This window comes from Equus asinus, chromosome 1 (genome assembly GCF_041296235.1).
Source record: "Equus asinus isolate D_3611 breed Donkey chromosome 1, EquAss-T2T_v2, whole genome shotgun sequence".
Lineage (NCBI taxonomy): Eukaryota > Metazoa > Chordata > Mammalia > Perissodactyla > Equidae > Equus > Equus asinus.
In genome coordinates this window covers 117971447-117990755 of record NC_091790.1, presented here as the reverse complement: position 1 = coordinate 117990755, position 19309 = coordinate 117971447, and positions in this window count along the sequence as shown.

Sequence of the window (19309 nt, the reverse complement as noted above, 5' to 3'; positions counted from 1 at the left end):
TCAAATAACTATAAAACACATGTAGGAAATTTATTAAAAAAGTATATATTGTGGGCCAGCCCAGTGGTGTAGTGGTTAAGTTCATACGTTCTGCTTCAGCAGCCCAGGGTTTGTGGGTTCACATCCTGAGCATGGACTTACACACCACTCATCAGATCGTGCTGTGGGAGACATCTGACGTACAAAATAGAGGAAGATTGGCACAGATGTTAGCTCAGGGACAATCTTCCTCACCAAAAACAAAACAAAACAAAGCAACAAACTATATATTGGGCCATTAAACATGCCTGCAAAATAGTAAAACTTTAAAATCAATATGGCATAACTTCTCTGATCACTGTGGCTCAAATCATGGTTCTATTACTGAAAGAAGACAATCAATATGCAGATGTTTGGATTTTTCCATGATACACCTAAAATAGGTCATGAGTCCTAGAGATATCACAATGGAAATTAGTAAATTATTTGACATGATAATTAATAACAATATGATCTATTAAAAGGCTGTGAAATGCAACTATAACAGTATTTAAAGAAAAATTCTGGCTTCAAATATATATATTAAAAAACAGTGAAATTTGAAATTAACTATCTATATTTCCACCTTAAAAGTTAAAATCAAAAATAGGAGCAATTTTAGCTCAGAGAAGGTTTTCTACTTTCTTTTCCTACTTTTTGTTCAGAAATAAAAATGAAAGCTAAAAAATAGTGAAGTTGGAAACATATAATAGAGATATTTGACAAAGATAAAAGTTAGTTCTTTGAGAAGATTCATGAAGTTGTTAAATTTCTAGAAATAGTGACCAAGAGACAGAGACACAGAGAGAGCCAGAGAGGGAGAGAGTATACAAAATACCAAAAGAGCAATATCAGAAATTAAAAAGGAGAAAATCAATATAGATATTATATACTGCTAAATTTCAAAACTTCGTTAAGGTGAAAAGAACTTGAGATTGCTGGGAAGATGTTGGAATAGCAGGACTCAGAACTCACCTCCTCCCACAGACACAACAAATTTAAAACTACCCTTGGAACAATTACCCCTGAGAGAGAACAGAAAACTGAATAAACTGAATAGAAACGACCCCCACAACAAGGGACAGTGCCGACTGAGGTGGAAGAGGCAGAAATTCCTTTCTAGAGAGAAAATTGCTGCCTTCCAGCCACAGCGTTTCACTGCCAGGAACAATCCTAAGGTATGAAGTGTCCCCTGGAGGAGTGGGGGATCTGTGCAGGAGAGCTGTGCCATAACAGCAGCTTTTGGACTCAACACAACTGAGATGAGTGCCATAATATCTGGCTTTGCTGGCTATTAACAACAAGGGGGAACATCCCCAGAAAAGCTATTGAACGTAAGGGAAAGAAAATCCTGCACTTAAAGGGCCAGTGCACAAATTCATCTGTTCCAGAAGCCAACACAAAATCACCAGAAAGAAAGGTGCACAGTCCTTTGGTGAAAAGAGACTCACTTGATAGGCTCTAGGCATCTTGGTGAGAGGTGAAACCTCTCCAGGCTGGGAGCACCTCCCCAGGGACTGAGAACTTGGCAGCAACCATTGTTGTGACCTAGTGCAGGCGTGCTGACACAGATGCTGGCAGATGCCATTGGAGCTCTTCCCCTGCCCTGTTAGTGCAAAGGCCTGCCCCATCCACTAGAGCACTGATTTAATCTAGCTCTGCCAGGGCAGGTTGCCCTCCCTAGGGACAGGCACCATCCACCATCAAGCCCTCGGGCAATTTGTGGGCTGACTTAGATGAGGTGAGTAGAGCCTCTGCAGTGGGGTGAGTGGGTCCACTTCAATGGGTCGAGGTGTGTGCACAGGGCAGGACTGTGTTCACGGGGTGTGTGGAAGTGCAGGTGGTGGAGCTTGTCAGCTGCAGCCAACTTATGCTTCTCAAACAGCCACATAGGGGACTGGCCCCACCTTCTATCTCCTGGAACAATTGTGTGCTGCCATGCCTGGGGTCAGCCTCACCCAGGTACACTACTGAGAGAGCTGACAACAACTTTGCAGGCCCACAGTAATTGTAAGCCCCTGAGCCTAGCAACCAGCCACACTGGGAGCGTACTTACTTAAAAGAAAAACTACAGCAGGAATGTGCTATTAGACCTTGCAGCCAACTGTGCTGGGGCTCCCCATTAGTGATAACATGACTAAAGAGTCTGTAGCAGCCACACACAGCTAAGCATTACAACCAGCAAGCCTGGGAGACAGCCTAGCCTCCCCATGTGCCTGCAGCAAGAGCAACCCTGCCACAACAGAAGGACACATATAGCCCACACAGGTGACAGTCCTGGGACATTTAGAACTGGTGATGAGAGGGAAGCACACTGCTGAGCCTCGTAAGGCATCTCTTACATAAGGACACCTCTCCAAGATTGGAGATGTAGCTGATGTCCCTAATACAGAGACATAAACACAGAGAAAGAGGCAAAATGAGGAGACAAAGGAATATGTTCCAAATTAGGCAACAGGACAAATCCTCAGAAAAAGAACTAAATGAAACAGAGGTAAACAATCTACCTGATAAAGAGTACAAACGAATAGTCATACAGATGCTCACTCATCTTGGGAGAAGAATGGATGAATTCAGTGATAACTTCAACACAGAACTGGAAAATATAAAGAAAGTATCAACCCCAAATGAAGAATACAATAAAGGAAGTGAAAAATTCACTAGAGGGAATCAATAGCAGAGGAGATGATACAGAAGAATGGATCAGCGAGCTTGACAAAAGACTAGAGGAAATCACACAAGCTGAACAGATAAAAGAAAAAAGAATTAAAAAGAATGAGGACAGTCTAAGGGACATCTGGGACAACATCAAGTGTACTATTATGCATATTATAGGTGTCCTAGAAGGAGAAGAGACAAAGGGGCAGGGAATCTATTCAAAGAAATAATAGCTGAAAACTTTCCTAACCTAAGGAAGGAAGCAGACACCCAAGTGTAGAAAGCACAGAGAGCTCCAAACAAGATAAACACAAAGACTCCCACATCCAGACACATTACAATTAAAATTTAGACAAAGGTAAAGAGAGAATCCTAAAAGCTGCAAGAGAAAGGCACCAAGTTGCATACAAAGGGAACCCCATGAGGCTATCAGCTAACTTCTCAGAAGAAACCTTACAGGTTAGAAGGGAGTGGCATGATGTATTTAAAGTGCTGAAAGGAAAAAACCTACAGCCAAGAATACTCTAATGAGAAGGTTAACATTCAGAATGGAAGGAGAGATAAAGAGTTTTCCAGACAAGCAGAAACTAAAGGAATTTATCACCAAGAAACCAGCCTTACAAGAAACGCTGAAGGGACTCATTTAAGTGGAAAATAAAAGACCATAAATAGGAATAAGAACGTTACAAAATAAATAAATAAAATCACTAGTAAAGGCATATATACAGTAAAAGTAGCAGATCAACCACCTATAAGCTAATATGAAGGTCAAAAGACAGAAGTACTAAAATTATCTATTTCCATGATAAAAAAGGTAATGGATACACATGCACAAGAAAAAGTGGTTAAATATGATGACAAAAATATAAAATGTGGGAGGAACAGAGTAAAAGAGTAGAGCTTTTAGCAAGAGGTCAAACTTAAGAGGCTATCAACTTAATACAGATTGCTATATATGTAGGTTATTAGATAGAAATCCCATGGTAATCGCAAACCAGAAAGCTGCAATAAATACATAAATAATTAAGAGAAGGAAACCCAAACATAACACTGAGGAAAGCCATCAGACTGCTAAAGAGAGCAAGAGAAGAGGAAAGGAACAGAGAACTAAGAAAACACCCAGAAAAAAAGTAAGAAAATGGCAATAAGTAAATTCTGATCAATAGCTACTTTAGATGTCAATGGACTAAATGCTCCAATCAAAAGTCATAGGGTGGCTGATTGGATTAAAAAAAACAAGACTTATATATATGCTGCACAAAAGAGACCCACTTAACAAAGTAAAGGAGAGCAATAGTATTTTAAAAAAATCATAATTGTCGCTGAGAAAAAACTTTAAACAAACTAAAACCAAATGGAAGCATTTTTGATTTGATAAAGATTATCTCCAAAGCTTATATCTAATATCATCATTAATGGTCAACTATTTAATCCCCATCCCACCATCCAATGATGGGATCAAGACTGGGATGTTTACTATCTCAATTTCTATTTCTTATTGTACTGGAGATTAAAAACAGTGTAATAAGGCAACAAAAGAAAATAAAACACATACAGTCTAGAAAGGAAGAAACAAGACTTGCATAATTTATAGATGATAAATTATTTGTAGAATATTCAAAAATACAGAAAATTGAAGTGATACATACATTTGGAAAAGTTGAAGGATACAAGGTCAACATATATGCATCAATTTTACTCACATAATCTGGCAAAAAAAGCAAGAAACAAAACAAATATAAAATAAATTTAAACATAAAAAACACTTATAATAGCATCAAAACACATTATATTCTTAGGAATAAATATGGCAAAAGTCATAAAGAAGACTGCTCTGAAAACAATATAGATGTTAATGAGAAATTTTAAAGAACAAAAAACATGCATATGCATGTTCACTGATTATAAGACACAGTAATGCAGAGGGGCAATTTCTGCTCCAATGAATGCATATATGCCACACAACCCAAATAAAATCCCAGCACAGTGTGAGTATGTGTGTGCATATGTGTGTGTGCATGTGTGTCTGAAAATTTACCGGGTAAATCTAAAATTTATAAGGAAATATAAATTCTTGAATAAGCAAAGCAGTCATGAAGAACAAAAGTAAAACTGGGCCACTTACCCTTCCAGATATCGATATGTCTTATAAAGCTGTACTGATTAGGAGAGCATGGACAAAAGGGACTATGAAATAGAATGGACAGTCCAGAAAGAGACCCAAATGTATACAAACCTATGTTACATAATAGCAGTGACAATGCCGTGCATCCTTCTCATGTCTTACACGAAATCAGTTTCAGATAGACTGCAGATCAGAATGTAAAATATAAAACAACAACATTTTTAGAAGAAAATATAGCAGATTATCTTGGTGAACTTCAGGTAGTGAATGTTTCTTAAACAGGGCATACAGGTGAGGACCAAGAAGAAAAATAATTAATAAAATGAACTATATTATACTTGAAATTTTCTGGTCTTCAAAAGACACTGTTAAAAGTTTAAGAGCAACTCATGCAGTGAGAGATGATTTTCACAATACATGCATCTGATGAACTCAATTAGAATATATAAAGATATCCTTCAAATTAATTTAAAAAAGTAATACAACTCATCATTAGTCAGAGAAATGCAAATTAAAAGTACCATGCCACATTTATACACACCCACCAGAATGGCTAAAATAAAACAGACAATGCCAAGTTTGTCAGAGGCTGCAGGTGAAAAAGTATCCAGAAGTGTTGGTGCGATTCATAAAACCCTTAAGCAGTCTTTACTAAAGCTGAACATGTGCATATCTGTGACACCCTCCTGGGTATATACCCAGAGAAATGTGATCATACGGGCCTCAGAACACAGGTATTAAAATGTTTGTTAACAGCACATGCATAATAGTCCAAAATGCCTTTCAGCAGTAGGTTGGATAACTAAGTGTTTATTCAACACTTAGTTGAATAAACTAAACAAAGGCACCAGACACAAAGGATTGTATTCTGTATGATTCTACTCATATAAAGAATTCAAACTAGAAAGACAAATTAATATGTTCCAAAGTCAGGAGAGTATTTAGCTTTGTTGGCGGGGAGATGAGCAGTGAATGGCAGTGTGTAAACAGGTCTTCTGGGAATTTGCTAAAATCCTGTGTCTTGATCTAGTTGAACTCACCAAGTGAGCTGAGTCATACGCTTATGATATATGAACTTTCAAGTTAATGGCTTAGCAAATTTAGTTATCTCTGTCCTGGCACAGTATGTTTTCAGTATTGGTTTTGATCGAATATTAAATATGTATATATTAAATAATTCCTGTTAACATTTCTACTGTAGATATCCATGTGCACATAACCTTCCGATACTGTAATACGCAGATGGTTGCGGCAGCGTTTGAGGTGGAAGAAATCACCCTGGAAAAGGGGACAGTAATGTAAAAAGAGAAGAGATTCGGTAACTGGTTCTATGGAAATAGCAGGGAGGATGAGATTTAGTCCAGAACCACAGCTAATATTTTTTAAAGAGATAGCAACATCAAAGAGACAAGCCATCCTTTGGTAGTAAGAGGCTTCAATAAGCGTATTCCAATAAGTGTGATAAAGGAAAAGGCATTTCTTTTTTCTACAACTCTCTTTTTTTATATCCTTCAACCTTCTCTATCTGTCATCTTAATTCAGAACTAATCAGGATTTCTATCTCCTGTATCATTATTTTGGTCTATCTTCCCAGAGGATATTTTAAAACAAATGTATGATGACTTCATTCTCAATACTTAAAACTCTTCAGATATTCCACTATTGCTTATGGGACAAAGTTCAAATCCTGGAAACAATCCTAGAATTGTCTTCATATTTGGCCTTCACTTAAACAGATAGCCTTACTGTTGTCTTATCTTTCTATCATATCTAAGATCCATGATTTTGGCAAAAGAATTGCTAACATTTATAGGAATCATGTATTTCATAGGTTTATACCTTCTAATATGAGGCCTGCTTTGTCTGGACTGATTGCTTGTCCATCTGGGAACAACTGTTTGTGACAAGTGTCAACTCAACGGTCATTTTCCTGATGAAGCTTTACTCAACTCTTTTTTTTGGTACAGTAGTCCCCCTTTAGCCATGGGAGATATGTTCCAAGACCCCCAATGGATTTCTGAAACCATGGACAGTACCAAACCCTACGTGTACTATTTTTTCCCATATGATAAAGTCTAGTTTATAAATTAGACACAGTAAGAGATCAAACAACAATAACTAATAATGAAATAGAGCAATTATAACAATATACTGTAATAAAAGTTACCATAGATCTTAGCAACCTCAGCATATGATTTTTTTCTTTCTTTACTAAGTAAGTGGAGAACTTCTACCGTTTCACTTAAAGGAAGCACTTTATGGCTTCTCTTTGGCATATCCAAATTGCCAGCATCACTACTGTTGCTCTTTAGGGCCATTATTAAGTAAAATAAGAGTTACCTGAACATAAGCACTGCCATACTGTGACAGTCAGTCTGATACCCCAGACGGCCACTCAGTGACTAACGGGCAGGTAGGGTAGTGTCTTCAGCATGGATCCACTGGGCAGAGGGAGATTCACGCCCCAGGTGGGATGGAGCCAGACAGCGTGAGATTTCATCAGGCTACTCTGTTTTATATGTGGGATGCTGCCACAGCATGGCTTAATGAGCGGTGTGTGGGTCTATGCCCAGGATCTGAACCTATAGACCCTGGGCCACCGAAATGGAGTGCACAAACTTACGACTGTGGGTAACTGAAACCACGGACAGCAAACATCTGCTCTCCTTCTGTGATTTGTCTACTCATCCTCTTAATGGTGTCTTTCAACTTGGCTTTTTCTACCTGTGGTTTAAACCCACTGCTAGAGCGTGTCCTTCCAAGGTCCAAACTGAGGGTCTATTGTGCTTAGCCAGGTAGGTTATGAACCAGTTTTGTCTACCTGATAACTCTGGAATATTTCAAACTGCTTTCAGCTGCTTCTAACACATACTGCATAGCTTAGAAAGACCAACGCTCATGCTGCAGACTAGGGCAGAGGGCTGGGCTCACCTCCCTGGGCTTCCATTACCTCTGGGATCTTAGCCCATCACGTTGAGTTGACCTGGCATCTCCAAACTCCCATTGTGCTCTCCCGGGGAACTTTTCTCCATCTTAGCTGCTTTGGGCTAAACTCAGCTTCTTGTGCAGCACAACTTCAATATTACCAAACGGCTCAAGGGCAAAAGTGTAGCTTAGAAGTTAATCCACTTTAATGACCTTCCCTTATAGGGGTTCCTGCCTCCTCTAGTTCGGCAGCCTCAGAGCTAAATGCCATTAAACACTTTAAAAAACTTATCCAGAATTCTAGCTATTCTTAGAGGGTGCATTGTTTTTCTACAAGGTGAAGTGGAAACTGTGGGTCTGAGACAATAATTAATGAAGTTTGTAAAAATCCTACTCCATTTTTTCTGTATCGGCAACATTTTTAATGTCAGAGAAATGAGAGATTGTAACTGTCCCCTACTTAATGCTCCCAAACAGATATTTTGGAGTCGGGTTTTGCGATCTTTTACCTGTTTCTTCTCCGCATCGTATCGGAGGTGTGGGAGATGCGTGGTTGTTTTGTCTCGTTTTTTTTTTTGTGGCACTGGCTTATTTAATGTTTCCAACCTTGGAATTTCTTGCAAACTACCTTTTCTAATATAAAAATGTGACATTATATCAAAGTGACAAATTATACTGTGATAGTGCTAAGGAAAATATTCTTCTTGTATTAGGATTTAGTAAAGAACCATTTGTTGTCTTTCTCGTATCTGATGCTTTTTGTAAGATCATGTCAACTGTCTGCCATGGATTATGTTTAAATCAAAGTTTCAAGGTAAATACCAAGAGAAGAGGAGATGCATGAATCTCCAATCCTGCAAATTAGTAGCAGAGCTGTGAGCAGCGTGAAATAGATCACTGTGTGACCAATTACATTTTTCCCTTGGGAGGTGAATTGTCCAGTGTAGCTTTGAAATTGTATACCTTTCCTTTTTTCCTTATCTTTTATTTTCAGTAAAAGACTGAAGGCTTTGTATCCAATTGTGTAGGTGTACCTTTGAGAATTCTCATAATTATTATTGTTACATTACAATGAAAATGAAATATGTTAACATGTCACACTTTTAACCAATGTACATTTATATCTGCTACCTAATATGAACCTCATAGTAATATATAACCTGGGCAGGCATAAAAATTATTCTCATTTCATGGATGTGTGTCTCAGTTTTAAGTAAGATCAAACAGTTAATGCATGCAAAGGTGACACTTGAAACAAAAGCCTCTGAATTACTGAGAGAAAACGTACGTAAAGATTATTACATGATCAGCATGTGGTCAGAATGCTTATACAGTTTTTCTTATAGGATGAAATAAATCGTGGATTTCTTAAAGCATTTTTCTGAATTGTGTTAGCATGTCCAGTGCCGTTTACTCTGTATTTCAGGGAAGCACTTCTTTCACAAGTGAGGCAAACGCTTGCTGTCTGCTGTCTTTACTTGTTAGGAGGGAAAAGAGTACTTAGAGAATGAACACAAAAGCTGACCTTATGAAAAACAGATTATTTTTCTTATTGTCTATACTTATCTCTGAAAATATGATGGATTAAAAATTTTAAAAACATGTAATGATAAACTCTGATATAAATACTATTAATGTTTTTACCTAAACTTTCAATTTCCTACCACATCAACCTTCTCACTTATTTTAATCTGCTCCATCCCCCCAAGGGAAGGCATTCTATAATTTTTGATGCTTCCTCCTGCCCATGATTAATTGGATTAAATGTAGGCCCAAATTATGGCAATCAGACTCCATTGCTAAAGCAAATTCTAATTAAGCTGCACAAAATTCTAAAAGGAGGGTTGTGGCTACTTGAGCTAAAGATCCTGCAGCGTTGGTGTTGGGGTGGGCGTCTCCATCACCCGCGTGCCGTGCACAGGTCAGCATGATGTGCACACCAAGCAAACAGTAACCAAAGATAATTAGGGACAGCTCAGGCTATTACACTCTATCAAAGGGCTACAGTTATTTAAAACTTTCTGCGATGTCCTTTTATTGCTAAGAATCACAGACGCGTCCTTCAAGTCCTGGGCTGCTTGCTTGACTTATTAATACTTTTTAGTGCCACATGGTAGTTAGTTTGGGGAAAGGGAAGTTACCTGGTGGTGACAGTTTTTGTTGTTACACAATCCTCAGCTGCCTCTCTGTTAACAGGGGTTAAGGCTTATTCTGCAACAGAGAACAGGTAGAGTGAGTGATTTCTGTGAGAAATTAATAACTGACTGCACTAAATGCTGAGTCTTCACAAATAGCTTTGAATCCTGTAGGCTTGTAGAAGTCCAGAACTACCATAATATTTTAAAATCACAAGTAGGGGCCTGCCAGGTGGCATAGTGGTTAAGTTCGCACACTCTGCTTCGGCAGCACAGGGTTCACATGTTCTGATCCCTGGGTGTGGATCTACTCACTGCTTATCAAGCCATGCTGGGGCTGTGTCCCACATACAAAATAGAGGAAGACTGGCACAGATGTTAGCTCAGCGACAATCTTCCTCAAGCAAAAAGAAGATTGGCAATGGATGTTAGCTCATGGCCAATCTTCCTCACCAAAAAAAATAAAATCACAAGTGAAGTAAATGTCATGACACGAAAATAAAAGATGCGTAAATGAATGAGAAAATAAAACCTAAATTTGATCCCAGCAAACTAAGCAAATATGACCTAAATTATAGCTGGCATCCTGCATTAATAACCAGAAAAGAGGAAAGATTTGATTCTTTTGTGATTGAAATAAGATGGCATATCAGTTCTGCCTCTTAGCTAAAATCTTTTCTGTGTAACATAAAGCACTAACATTTATGTGCACTTTTTTTTTAGCATTAAGCAGTCTTAAATAGCATTTTTTATAAGCTCTAAATTCTAGTGTCCTAACTTCTTCATTTTTATGTTATCTTTATTGATATACTAAATCTACAAGGTGTTTTATAGGGATAATAATAAGTCCAAAACATTCAATTGTCTAATTTACTTATCTTGTTATCGAAAGATAATTTTGACCATTCTCCTATCCTTCCCTCCAAAATGAGAAAGTACAATTCAATTTTGTATAGATTTTAAATAGCTGAGAGAAAACAGAAATCATATCAATGAATGAAATTACTTGACACTTGAATGGCCCACAAGTGACAGTGTAGCTAAGAATGATCTTTCATACAGTGTATTAGTTATAGGTAATCTAAGTGCAATGGAGTTACAAGTTCTCTACAGAATTCACTCCACAAGAAATAAAAGCCATTCAATTTAAACTATACAACTTCATGAAACTATTTAATCAAATAATGACAAATAATTGATGGTAAATACAAAATCCTGAATATGTTGGAATACGCAATAAGATCTTTTTGTTCTTTGATACTCCTGCCTCCAGTTATTACATCATCTTTAGAGACTATTCCTTCACCTTTATTTTCTTAGTCTATAAAGCATATTGGCGTGTACAATATAAGGTTATTTCTCCTTTCTAATCTAGTTCAGCATCTGGTTAATGTGTGACCTCAGCCAAAATATGCAGCTATAGGACATAAATAGATGGATGACAGATGTACGGGTATGTGGGTAGATGGATACGTGGATGGGTGGAAGATAAGTGGATAAATAAACATATAGAACTATTTGCTATATGTTAATCCAAAAACTATGGCTAAATGTTAATACATCTTTGGTGGCTCTCAGGATTTAGTTTTTGGAGCATGGTTTTATAGGATATAAATTTCACTATAAATTGGTTCTCACTTCAACAACAAATAGATAAAATCTATTAACTTATGGTTAAAATATTTGATGTAACTTCTACAGTTCAGAATAGTAAGACTATGCTGATTAACAAAAATATCATGTTTCATTTATTTATGAAGATACATACATCTTTTTATATAGAGTATTATATACATTATATAGAGTGTTATGTTATAAATAACATAAAATGTTGAGTAAAAAATGCATCATTCTAAAAAGGATACTTTTTTTTTTTGCTGACAAAGACTTTCCCTGAGCTAACATCTATTGCCAATCTTCCTGTTTGTCTTTTTCCTGTTTTGTATGTAAGCCACTGCCACAGCATGGCCACTGACAGACAAGTGGTATAGGTTTGCACCTGTGAAAAGAACCCAGGCTGCCGAAGTGGAGCATGCTGAACCTAACCACCAGGCCACTCGGACTGGCCCCCAGAAAACATACGTCTTTTATATACATTGTGTGATTGAGCTTCAAAAACCTGTATTTCTAAAGCCAGAAATATCTTTTGAAAGAAGAAAATTAACTACTCTTAACATGTTTAAATAACTTAGTATACTATCATGCAACTCTTAAACACGTTGATTATGTAGATTATGTAAAGATATGGAAAATGTTAATGAAATTATGTTAAGTGAAATAAAAATATATACATTGTGTTTGCACACACCATGCTAATTCTAGCCTCCATTTTTTGCTGTTAATTTCATGGCTTGGAATCCTGCAATTGACAGTATATTCAGCCTAGATAATTTCCGCTCACTCTTTAAGAATTATTTTAGGATCAATCACTATTCCTGAAATACATATACATTTCTTGCTACTATGATACCTGGCGAAGAATTTATTATTATACTTGTCACATTGCATGATAATTATCTGTGTGTCTCTCTTGCCTCTAGAATAGTACGTTTCTGAAGGTTATAATTGCTTTGATATAGAATAGCCAAAACAATATTAAGAAATAAATTTACAGGACTTGCAATGTGATTTTTAAGAAGTACTATAAAGATGTAGTGATGAAGACAGTGTGGTATTGGAGTAAGGATAGTCAAACAGATGAATGAACTATAAAAATGGTTGAGAAAAAACCCACACAAACAGGGTGAATAATATTTGAACAAAAGCATCAATGGGAATTTAAAGGGGAAAAGAAGATGCTGTATTTCCAATAAATCCCATGGAATGATCTGCACATCTGGACTAAATAAATGTGAACTTCAAGCCTATGTCACTCCGCACACAGAAAATAATTCAAATCTGAACCTAAGAACAAGACATAGAAACATTTTAGAAGAAAGTTTATACACACTTTTCTTAATAATTTGGAGTAGGCAAAGGTTTTTTATACAATACGGAACAAAGCTTTAGACAGAAAAGAAAAAGTTATAAATTGAGGTTTGTAAACAATAACAATTTCCACCCCCAAAAGGTACCATAAAGAAAATGCAAAGGGCATTACAGGTTGGGAGAAAATGTTCCTATTGTGTGTATCCAACAGAGCATTTACACACAGAAGATATGAAGTCTTCTTACAACTCAATAATTAAATAAAACAAGCCAATAACAAAAGGGAAAAAGAGATGAACAGACACTTCACAAAAGAAGATAAAAGAATGGTCAATGAGCACATGAAAAGGTGCTTGACACATTCATCCTCAGGGCAATTTCAAAATAAAAAGACTGACAAACGTGTTGACGACAGTGTAAAGCAACTGAAATTTTCACAAATTGCTGTAAAATTTGTGCGTGTGGAGAACAGTTAGGAAGTTTTTTATAAAACTAAACATACACTTACCGTACGACCTAGCAATTCCACAGACACCTATTTAACTTAGAGAAATGAAAGATCATGTCTACAAAAAGACACGTATAAGAATATTTATAGATGCTTTACTCATAATAGCCAAAAATAGAAAAATAATCAAATGTCTATCAACAGGAAAATGGATAAATAAATTGTGGCATAAAATGAACACTTCCCTGCTATAAAATAAGACATTACTTTGATGTTTGCATTGATACGGAAGAATCTCAAAAATATCGTGATGGAAAATAGAAACAGGCACAAGGGAGTTTGTTTATATATTATGATGAAGAACAGGCAATACTAATCCGTGAGAGTAGATATCAGAATTGTAGTTTTTTTTGAGAATGGTGAAAATTGACAGGGAAAGGATGGTAAAAAGCTTCCTACGGCCAAGGAAAAGGTCTATGTCTTGATTTGAACGATGCTTATACAGTTGTATACACTTGTAGAACTTAATAATGGTATACGATGATGAGTACATTTTACTATGTGTAAATTATACCTCAATAAAAATATGCATACTGATTACACATTTTTTCAGTTTTTCCCTGCAGAAATGTTTAGAGTCTTTGACTATTATTTTTTTCAATTCTGTTAAAAAATAGGTACAATCATACCTAGCATTTTTTTTCCAGTTAAAAAGATAAGTGGATTTTCCTTATTTCCCATCATTGTCCATCTTAATCCTATTGGAGGTCATTTTTATTTTTTTAAAGCTAATGGCTTTAGTTGATTTAAATTAATGTTAGTATTTCAGAAATCTAGCTAGAACTATGGCAAGGTTTGTTTTTCTCTGTGCTTTGTTTGTGGGTTTTTTTCCTCTCTCTAACTTTGATTAAGCATGATTTTTACCAAAGTGCCATAGTATCTGCAATGTCCAAATAGAGTGGACTTTTACTTATTCCATTATCTGCTTTTATAATGGATTTGCTTTTGGAGAAACTAATATTTCACTGAACTAATCAGAAGCAAGATGACATGGAATTTTTGGTAAGTTAGTTATACGAGGGCTCCAGAAAAGAGTTAGTCTGCAGAAAGGAAATATGCAAGGAAGAAAACTCTTCATAAACCTCAGGTCAACCCTGGCACGAGGCAACTTCTGGAAACTGAGAAGTGGCATAAGGTGATGGAGTGAATACACATTGTCTGTGGAGTATAAAAGACTTAGACTTACCCTAGTTTTGTCATTTATTAATTGTATGACCTCTCTGCATTTCAGATATATTAACTATATATTGAAGCTAAAAATATTCCTGCTTGATAACTGTGGATATTAAACACCATACTAAATGCAAATGAGTTGGAACATAGTGCAATCTGTATAAATATTAATTCCCATTTCCTTTCCCAGGGAGAGGTGGTCAGGAGTCAGTGGGAAGACTGCCTGTGGAGACACAGGGTGTGGCTCTGATGTTTAAGCAGGAGATGCTGAATATAAATTGGTCCACTTAATTTAGCCTGGGGTTAAAATTATAATATAATCAGATGGGATGTGCAGGAGATTAATGTACCAAGTCTTTGGACTAAGGTTTTCCCTCTATCTCTGGTTTCTGACTTTTAAAATAACACTGAAGCTTTTATTTTAGGATAAATTTAGACTAGGGAGAATACAAACTATAAAACATTCAATACGTTATTTGAAGCGCTTGAAATAAGTGCCAAAGTTTCTGAAGTAAATTATAGGTTTCAAAATAATCTTGGGTTTAAAAATAAAGATATTTTGCACCAGAACCTCCCAGCAAGTCTCTAAGATCCGCAAACCTTTTCACTGCAGAATTACTTTGGGCCACATTTGTCAACGCCATTTTCTCTTCCTTTTGATTCTTAGATAGCTTTCCACAGGAGAGAAATATTCCTATTTATTTCATAAAAATGAATTCCCAGGAAAATGAAAAATTATAGAAATAAGTGAGCTTACTAAAGTTCACTGTAGTAATTTGAGTTGGCATAGACATCAGTCATTTTTAGTTTTTAAATAGTGAGAAGGGGAAGCAAGCAAAAGATCGGACAATCTCCAGTTTCCATGGCAGGGCAGAAGCTGAAAGTGCTCTGGGTGTAAAGATGCCAAGGAGTGGGGGACTACCTAAGCACAATGTCTCTAGCAATACATTAACGGGAATATTTTTTCAGAGTCCATCACAGACTGAGTCATTTGTAAAAGTGAACAGAAATTAATTACCAAAATAATGATCATACATTTATAAGGGCAATATCAAAATGCTGTCAACATTTCCAAATGTTTATACTCAATTGCTGTACTTTATCTGAGGTAGAATAATAGCAAACTGTTCAGTGATTGACATTAGTCCATGGACCACAATTTGAGTAGCACTGGTCTAAAAAACATATTAATCTTAATCAATGGAGAGTGGGTTAAACAATTCTTTTAAAAATAAAAGCAAACAGAAACAAAATTAAACAAAAACCCGATTTGTAAATGTTTGCCAATTTTCGTAGAAACTTCCTCCATGACTGATTTCCAGGTACAGATTTAATGTCACTAAATGCACGATTGAAAGGAAGGTGCTCAGTCCACCCTTGCTCCCCTTGAGGACTTCGCTGGTTTCATTCAAGTGATGCTCAGCCACATTTTGGTAGCCTGTCTGTTCTGTCAGTGAGCAATGTGGTTGGCAGTTGAATTTTTGAGAGTAAGATCCTAAGGTGCACACGTTTTTGCTGGGGAACGTGTTTGTTCTTAGGAGATTTCGTCTCCGAGCTGGTTACTCTGTGCTATATGCCTGGGGAGAGAGAGAGAAGAAAGACCACCAACCTCATTTGGAGGTGGGTAGGATCAGGATGTTCAAGAAAGACTGTAATATTAGAAGAGAATCAGGGTTATTCATTAGAGAAGTGACCAGAACCACAAAGTATTTTATGTGTCAGATGTATTCCACTCTCTTAAAATGCAAAATCTCATTTAATCCTATCTTAAAATGTGAGTTAAATATTGTCATCATTATTTTGTGGAAGGGTAACCCAAAACTAAGAGGAATTGAATAACTTGTTCATCATCTCCAAGCTGGAAAATGATGAAGTTGACAAGTAGTCTATCTGACTCCAAAGCCCACTTCTTGACCTGTACGTTACGCTTAGATCTTAGGATGCAGTCATCAAAGGAAGGACGTTGAAAGCAGGATTTTTGCTTTGTAAGTTTCTTTAGTTCTCAAACTTCAGTGAAGATTCTTCCAGCCTCACGGAAACTCGGCAAAAATGACCTATTGCTATTCACCAAAACTCAGGTTAAGTCACTTGCTGATTGACTTGGTTGTTATGCAACCTCTCTATGTCTTATTCTCCCATCAGTAAACTGGGAATAAGAAACAGTAACTGTATTAGATGGTTGTTTAAGGCTTAAATGAGAAAGTAATTGTACACAGCACGTGATAAGTGGTAATAAGCTAATAAACAGTATCTTTTTTTTTTTTTTTTGAGGAAGATTCACCCTGAGCTAACATCTGTTGCCAATCTTCCTCTTCTTTTCCTTGAGGAAGGTTAGCCCTGAGCTAACACCTGTGCCAACCTTCCTCCACTTTGTATGGGTTGCTGCCACAGATTGGCTGACGAGTAGTGTAGGTCTGTGCCTGGGATCTGAACCCACAAGGGTCACCGAAGAGGAGCATGCCAAACTTAACAACTTCACCATGGGGCTGGCCCCATAAGTATTGTCTTTTTAATCATTCTGATGATGGTCAACTTAAAAATTAGGCCATCTTGAGCCTGCAGGTGAAGCCCTGTTGACTAAAGTACAGTGCTGAGAAACCATTGGTAGGGAAATGAATGCTGATGTAACTTTGCCTCTGATGTCGTAAAACATCAAGTGTTTGATGTATTCTTCCAGTGTTCTTCACTTCTGTGTGCCTAGACCATCTAAATTGTGTTCAGATAAATACATTCAATAGTATTAAAAAGAAAGTAGCTGTAATTTTTCGGTCATTCAGTCTTGCTTCTTATTGCATATTGTTGCCCATAAACATAATCTCTTTTTTTTTCTTAATTAAAAATCAAGACATGTGGAATTATACTGGTATATTTAAATACTTTATTATATCATAAAACACAGGTGATATGATTAAGGTGTTCATATCAATATTAGTGAAGAAATTCAGAAAAAGTTAAAATGATATATGAAATGTGAAAGTCTATGCTAAAAAACTAACTAGTTGTTTTAAGCTGCTGAGTTCTTAGTAATGTTAAAACAGAAAACTAATACAGTATAGAAATTCCAGTCTATCTACTAGCCTCTTTACTAATATACTAGCTAAAATCAGCCCTAAATCCTATATTAAAACAGAATAACATTGCTTAATTTCAAGCTTCCTCTTTTCATCTCACTCTTTTTTCAAAGTTTTATCTTTTAGGTGCCAGGTGCTCTCCTGACAAAAGAATGCTATTGAGGGAAGTTGGCTTTTTTGGAAAATGATTCATTAAGACCATTTAGTTTCATATAATCAGCAAATACGGGGTTATGTCTTTCTCGGTATTATGGGATACATTAATTTTTGCTCCATCCATCAGTTCATAAAAAAGTCAAAATCTACAAAGCCAGAGTCATCACCTCCTTTTTTGTGAGTTACTTCAAAAACATCATCATCATAATAAAACAAACCAAAAACTCATCTTTAGATGTGTGTATCTGAGTAAGGAAAAAAATATTATGATAACTACAGGCGCCATATCTTTTCCTAGAAGGAACTCTTTTGGTTGAAAAAAAAAAGTAATAGACTGCTTCTGGTATGGAAATCAGGGCTCAGAAGGCCAGGCTGGGAGAGTGGACATAGCTACCCACGGGGGTAGTTTTCTTATGTAGAGGGACATGGTAAACACATGGAAACCCGGCAGGGGAGAGGCAGTGGAACAGACACTCTTGTTTCTCACTTTTCCACGTTTTGATTTCGTATTGGTATCTCCCACTGGTTGAAGCCAGTTTGATGTCAGAGAACAAAGAAGCCCTTGCAGGCAGTCCATATACATCAGACTCCCAGGATACAGGGCAGGGTGACAAACGATGAAGAGTGGATCAAGAAGGACAAATGGAAACTACTGTACAAACTGAGGGTTAAAACCTCTGCACGAGAAGTTATAGCAATGCGCAGGTGAAGGCAAATAGTCCAGAGAAGCGTAAAAAGAAAGCCAAAATGAAAGGTGGTTCTGAGCAACATACCCGAACGCTTTTGGAAGTTGATGAAAAATTTGGCGAATAAGCAGAATCTAACAGTAAAGTGGTCAACAGCTTGTTAGTAATAGGGATGAATGATATCCATTTTCGCATTGTCAACCCAGCTGTTATGTAAACTGCTTTCACTGCCACCACCATCTCACCATACCCGTCTTTGGTTACAGTCTGCCACATAGACTTTTATTTTTAAAAGCTCTCAAAATGGAGCAACTTGAGAAGGAGAAAGGAGGGCATTGGATGGTGAGAGGATCCAAAAATTAAAAAAAAAAAAACAACGAACCTAGGATCCCATAGCCAGTCCACATTCTGTCTTCTGAATCAACAAATTTCTTCAAGAATTCCTGAGAAACTGAGAGGGATACTGGTCATCCCATCCATGTGCAATGGAGGTTGAGCTAAAATTTTATTTGATTATCAGAGGGCAGAGGAACCCAGTTGACATCTAAGGTGCCCGTGAACTGTGAAGATACACATGAGCATTTTCAGGCCAACTCCATATCCAGATGGTTACAGCACTATCATCTTTTTATTATTATTATTTTATTGAGGTCATATTGGCTTATAACATTGCGTAAATTTAAGGTGTACATTATCACATTTCAGTTTCTGTCTAGGTTGCATAATGTTCACCACCAATAGTCCAGTTTTTATCTGTCACCACACTATCATTTGTAATACAAAAGAGAAACTATAAGTAAGAATTTCTAAAATAAAATTTAATCACAATGTTTTTTCTAATAATTTTCTTCTCATTAAAATCCTGTTGAACTCTAAGGATAAATTAAACCATAAATATTTGGCTTCAGAAAAGAAAATTCTCCCTT